This window comes from Condylura cristata, unplaced genomic scaffold, assembly GCF_000260355.1.
Source record: "Condylura cristata isolate star-nosed mole 26May11 unplaced genomic scaffold, ConCri1.0 scaffold00023, whole genome shotgun sequence".
NCBI classification, from domain to species: domain Eukaryota; kingdom Metazoa; phylum Chordata; class Mammalia; order Eulipotyphla; family Talpidae; genus Condylura; species Condylura cristata.
In genome coordinates, this window is record NW_004567124.1 from 4,066,863 (window position 1) to 4,073,448 (window position 6,586).

Sequence of the window (6,586 nt, forward strand, 5' to 3'; positions counted from 1 at the left end):
TGCTGTGCTTTAACCCGCTGCGCTACCAGGGAGGGCCAACACATGCCTTTTGCAGCAACATGGATGGAGCTGGAAAAGGTCATGCTTAGTGAAATAAGCCAGAAAGAAAAGGAAAAATACCAGATGGTTTCACTCATAGCAGGAGTATAATGGTGAGAAAATAATAATAATAATGAACAGCTATATATCAGAGACATTTTATGGGGGCAGAGTGGGGAATGGGATCAAAAACAGTGGGCGGAAGGAAATGAATGGGATTGTGGTGATGGCACATGGGTGATTTGGTGACGGGAAGCCCAAGGAATTACAACTGAGATGGAAAAAGGCACAAAATGATGTAAAAATAAACTATTATATTATTTTAAAAATAAATAAAGTAGCTGCTTTAAAGAAAAAAATGGGTTTTCCTTCTGTGTGTATCCTACATCTTGCCAATGGCCTTCTGAAGGTGTGACTGTCTTGGACAGGTTTCAGGAACCAGGAGAGATGAATTCTTCTCCAAACTCTGAAACTAACTGGCTGGGTGAACACAGATAAGTCACATTTGTGTCCTATAAAAGGAGGGATGCAGACTAAATGACATAGTAGACGGTTCCTTGTGAGTTTCTTTCCCTTGCTGTCCTGAGATCTCTAGGTAGGCCTATTTTGAACATGAAGCTTAGTAAAGGGAACCCTGCTAAAACTCCATGATGGCTACCAGAAGGGTCTATGTGGCAGAAAGAAACATGCTGAGGCAGGTAAGAAAATAGCCAAAAGGCTTCCTGAGGTCTTAGTGTGGAGACAAATAGTCCAGTCTGCACACCCATGATTACCTGTGTATCCAGCTGGGCAATGAGGAAGCAGAGAAAGACCACGCCCACCACACCCCCAGGGCTCCACACAAGCCATCTCATTTCATTCTCTCAGAACTCTGAGATAGTTCTTACTCTCCCTACTTTCTGGATGAAGAAACTGAGGTTCAGAGATGTTATGTAAATTGCCCAAGATCACACAGTCAGGAAGCCGAGCAGACATGAGAGTCCTTTCTGGCCTGAAATATTAAAGTATTTACTCAGTTCTCAAGTCCTGTGCAGCCTACACACAACCACTACAACAAGGCTCATCTCATCCACATCGTGGTTTGACTAATTTCACACTTTTTTTCAAGAACCTCGCTCTCAGGCCCAGCACAATGCTCCCACTCATCTCTGCAGATCTCTAGACTTAAAGTCTATGACAAAACCAGTCTCTCCATAGTCCTGGGGAACAGATGTCTGACAACAAAAATGATTTGAACTTCAGGAACAAGGAGAATTGATCTCTACTTCTGGAAGGAGGGACACTGGACATTCTGAAGGATCAGTAGCATCCCTGTGCAATGCTTGCAAATAGGAAGAGAAAGCCAGTTGGTGGCACCAGCCTGGGCTAGAGGCAGGAGGTCTATAAGGCTTAGGACAAGCCACCTCTGGCAGTGTCTACCCCCCAGAAGTGTCAGGAGATCCAGCACGTCTGTGTGCTGGTGGGGATGATCCAGGAGACAGGAACACCTGACGCAGAAGAGCCAGTTTGAAGTCTGGAGGACGTCAGCATCACGGGCTCCTTAGACAAATGCAGGTGCAGCCTTCAATAGAGATAAGGACGCTCATCCTTTATTACAGGCACGCAGGGCGAGAACGGCTGTCAGCACAGGTAAGGGGTGGAAAGGCTTGAGTTCCCATTGGCATTTGAAGGAAATGCGAGCAGGCTTATAGGTGCAGACAGGAAAGATGGGAGAAAGGTGAGGAAACAAGCACCTCTGGGAAGTCAGGGAGAGGAGAACACCCACTTACCTGCAGCTGGTACTGTTACAGGACATCCCAAATCTGTTAGAGGATAGCAAATCTGTTTCAGGACAGAGAGAGAGGTGCACCCCTGAACCCCAAACCTGCCTGCTTTACGTGGGTTCTGCCATCCGCTGCATTAAGACAAAACCTATAAAACTTTAATGAAAAGGGACTTTAATACAGTGAATATACAATATGGAATACAAAGAATATAACTTCTACATCAAACACCTGAAGTTACCCATCCCCTCGTGGGCAAAAGTCAACCCAAAAGGAATTGGCCCAAAGCAAGGCCTGAAAGCCCGCCACAAGACTAAAGCACCTTCTGGCCGGGACCCATGGAAAAAGACCCATTTCTCCATCACATCTCAGGCACCTACCATCATGGTCTTGTGGCCAGACAAATCTAGGAGGAAAAGAGCAAAATCAAAATCAAGATAAACACTGCCACAGTCACCTCCCTACAAGTCTCTCACCCACATCTGCCTTAACCAGTCCAGGACCAGGAAACAAGCACGGTTTCTTCATCACATGCTTGCTGCTCCATGTGTCTTCCTCAGGTCTCCTTCTGGCTCTCTATCCAGCTTCCTTCTCTTACTCTCTCCTCTGATTCCTTCTCTTCTCTCCTTTTTCTCTGCTCAGCTCCACCCTCCTTCTGGGTGGGGCAGGGAACCTGGAACTCCCCCTTTTCCTAGGGACCACCCTGTTACAGTACCAGAACTTTAAAGTGGGACCAGTGAGTGTGACTCAGTTGCTTGAGTGCAGGCATTGAGTGGCAGACAGCGGGTTTAACCAGATAGCCATGAATGAAGTGTAGGGCAAAGAGGGGCAGTTAGAGAATTGGGAGGATCAGCCACGAATTCTCAGTTGGCTAAAGAGGGAGATGAGTCATGGTCGATCATGGGGAAATGGGAAAAGGTAGATAGATGAGAGCTGTTGGAATTGAAGGCTCACTGAGATCAGCGCACTAAGAGCTACAAGGGAAAGGGTTGCAGTAGGGACCCCACTGGGGAGGATTTTGGGGTTTGGCTATCAGTGAGAAGGTCAAGCACAAGACCGTGAGGGTGGGTGCCTGAGATGGGATGGAGAAGCAGGTGAGGAATTTGCAGACCTGATAGCCAAGGTCCTGGATGGCTTGTTGAAATTGCTAAGATTTAATTCGAATCATAATAGGAACAAAGATAATGAGCCAATGTTGGAGTCCTCACTAATGAGGAGGTAGATTACAGCTATAAAGAGGCAGACAGCTCTCTTTAAATGATGAGGGAGGAGAAATAGAAGCAGTGGTGGGAAATATGATATTGTGGTTTATAATAAATATTTATTTGGTCTTTGCCCATTTCTGGCACTGACCTCCAGAAACCCTTGGGATTGCCTAAGTGATGAAAGCAGAAATCTGCCTCTGCCTTTTGTTATGTTAGACCCCCATCTTTGCCGAGGGCTGGCTGGGGGCCTGGAGAACAGGCAATTAGATACTGGTGCAGCCCCGCCTCCCCCTCCAGGGAGAGAAGGCTTGGAGGTTGAACCAAGTGCCAATGGCCAGTGGTTTAATCAACCACGACTATGTAATGGAGCCTCCATAAAAGTAAAGCCCAAACACAGGGTGGGCTTTGCAGGACGCCTGGGTTGGTGAGCACACAAGTAGGGACTAGGGGAGGAGGATTCGCCTGGAAGGGACAGGGCAGCTCCCAGCCCTTTCCCGCATGTCTGCCCAGGGCCTCTCTCTGGTAATTCAGTAAGTGAAATGTTTTTTTTTTTTTTCTGAGCTTTTGTAAACTATTCTGGCAAATGAATTGAAACGAGGAGGGGGCAGTGCTAACCTCTGCTTAACAGCTAGTCATTCAGAAGTAAGGTGACAACGTGCACTGGGTTGGTGTCTGAAGCCCAAAGGAGGGAGGGGGGGGGCTTGTTGCGACCTCCAATGTATTGCTGGAGATCAGAAGCACAGGTAACAACCTAAGCTTTTTTTTTTTTTTTTTTAAAGATTTATTTATTCGTACAGAACTGGGGTACAGGCCATAGATGCGGAGGGTGAGAGGATTCACCAGAGACAGAGCGGGAAGCAGAACAGGCAGATGGACGAAGTACAACGCTGAGGGGAGCAGCGGGCGGGTCAGGAGAGGTCTGCCACGCCATGTGGTCACCTCCAGGGCAGGCGGGGATTGAACTCATGTTGAAGTGGCTGTAGCTTCTTAGTGCTGTGCTTTACCCCGCTGCGCCACCAGGGAGGGCCCACCTAAGCTTTTTTTTTTTAAGATTTTTATTTATTTATGCATACAGAACTGGGGTACAGGCCCAAAGGTGCAGGGGCAGTGAGAGAATTCACCAGAGACAGAGTGGGGAGCAGAACAGGCAGATTGATGAGTTACACTGCTGAGGGGAGCAGCAGGCAGGTCAGGAGAGGTCTGCTGTGTCATGTGGGTCATCTCCAGGGCAGGGATCTAATTCACACTCAAGTGGCTGTGGCCAGCTTGCAGTGCTGTGCTTTAACCTGCTGTGCCACCACAGAGGGCCTCCAATCTAAGCTTTTAACTGGCACCTAAAACGGGGTATTAAGGAGTTCGGCAGGCTGGGAGGACAGAGCCCTTAACCTGTGTACCTGACACTCTCTCCAGGTCGATGGTGTCAGAATTATCTTGAATTGTGGGACACCCAGCTGGTTGTTCTGGGACTCGGGAAGGGTGGAGACCACCTCCTTGTGGTCTCCTCAAAGAAGGCTGCACAGGAGGTGGGATCATCAGGTTAAGCTCCTTTTGTGAAGAGAGTATGCTTGTGATGGACCAGATGGTTTGAGGTCAAAAGGGTGGAAAATAGACTGTTCTTCCTAATACAACTTACAACTTTCATATATTTTCAAGTTGCTTTTGGGGGGTGGGAAGAATTGGAGCAGATGAAGGGCCATCCTGGCATGACTACCCACAGGGAAGCTGGTTGTTTTGTGTTCTGTTTATCATCTGATGCTTTGGAGCTGACTGGCTTCTTTTCTTAGGGGATGCTGACTCGCTGCCAACCCTCCCCCCCACTCCCCCCCACCTCCCCGCTCTTCCTCCCCAACTCCTCTGTTCTAGCTAGGAGCAGGCTCAGGTCCCTGCCTATTGGGTCAGGCCGACCCACCCTGAAAACAGTTCTTACACATCTGCTTCTGCACCCACTGCTCAAATATCTAAACTAGGTGTTTTATTCGCACACTTTTAACAGGTTCCAAACCTCACTGCTGGCAGGAAAGAAGTTGGGACACACCACCACAGCCCAGTCCCTATGGGTTGTAGCCTCTCCCGGATAAAGTAGCAGGCATCGTGCAGAGTTGCAGCAAAGGCACTGTTGCAGCACTGTGGGAGGACTCAGTGGACTCTGCTGCTTTCAGCTAAAAAGGACTTGCCTGTACCAGAAGGTAGTACCTCCTCCAGTACCTCCCCTCCCCCACCTACCCCCACCCCCTTTTTTGTTCCACCCTGGTTTGCAACCCCTGCTGCAATCATCAGACCAGAATTGGCAATATTAATTTATAGGCCTTTACACCTATAATTTAACAGATTAAATTACACCCGTGTGGAAAGAGCTGCCAGACACACTTTCCAGGAAGAAGATGGGGCAGGGTCAGCACCTGCAGTTTGTGGACTGTCTGAGCACCAGCTGGCTATCTGTTGCCCGCACTTCATGCACTTTAGCTCTCTACATCACAGTGCTTGTCTCTGCCCATTTCCTTGAACCCTAATCATACTCTTATGTGTTCTTGACCAGACTCTAGAAGTCTCTTGGAACTCCATAATTTAGATCCTTCTGCTCCTGGCCAGTTCCAAGCTGTTGCCACTCAATTCCTCAGAAGGCAAAGAGAGCTGAAATATGGAGGGGTCTTAAGTAAGAGGTTAGGCTGAAAATTCTCTTATATTATGAAGTCAGAATCTCCCCAACAGAGCAATCTTTACCAAAATGGACCCCCGCCCCCAAATATGTTACAAACTGTTGCATGCCTACCTCAGTAGTAGGTATTGGGTGGGACTATAATATCCAGGGAGGCTGACCTTGTTTCCAGATGGCAGAATGAGACACAACTTGGACTTGAGGTATGCCTTGAGAGTCCATGGTAACATATTAAATTTCACCAGTCATCATCACAACTGATAATTCTTAAAACTATCAGAATGGAAAGGAAATTTTCACACTTTAAGATGAATGAAATTTCCACTTCTGTAGGATGAAGAAAGCAGAAAACATTATGATATATTTATTTAAAAAAAAAGAACACAAATTAGTATACACATAAATAAAAACAGTATGCAAAATTTATTGTCACATGACAAAATATTAAGAAGAGCGAAAAACCAGTGGAAAACTGAGGACAATTTTTGAATAAACCACAAAGGAATATTCAGATAACCAATAAGCTTGTAAAAAAGCATACAACACCATTAGCCATTTTGGAAATGAAAATTAAACTCACAATGAACTAGCAGAAGCATCAGCTTGGTTAAAATTAATAAATAAAATTAATACTAAGAATTGGTGAGGACTGAAGCAACCAGACTCTCATATATGGTGAACAAATGGTCAGTGTAGAAACACGTGGTAAGGCCCTCCCTGGTGGCATAACGGGTTAGGACGCAGCACTGCAACCACTTCAGTGTGAGTTGGATCCCCGCATCCCCGGCCACGGAGGTGACCACGTGGCATGTCAGACCTCTCCTGACCCACCTGCTGCTCCCCTCAGCAGTGTACTTCGTCGATCTGTTTGTTCGGCTCCCCACTCTGTCTATGGTGAATCCTCTCACTGCCCCTGCACCTCT

At 47.1% G+C, this 6,586-nt stretch overlaps 1 long non-coding RNA gene across 1 annotated transcript; it reads right to left on the reverse strand.

Moving 5' to 3' along the window:
* Positions 1 to 1,522: 1,522 nt before the first annotated feature.
* LOC105853989 lies at positions 1,523 to 2,202 on the reverse strand. The gene is made up of 3 exons (XR_001145717.1): positions 2,183 to 2,202; positions 1,809 to 1,841; positions 1,523 to 1,600 (listed from the first exon to the last, which is right to left on the reverse strand). It is a non-coding gene; the product is annotated as an uncharacterized LOC105853989 (long non-coding RNA).
* Positions 2,203 to 6,586: the final 4,384 nt, after the last annotated feature.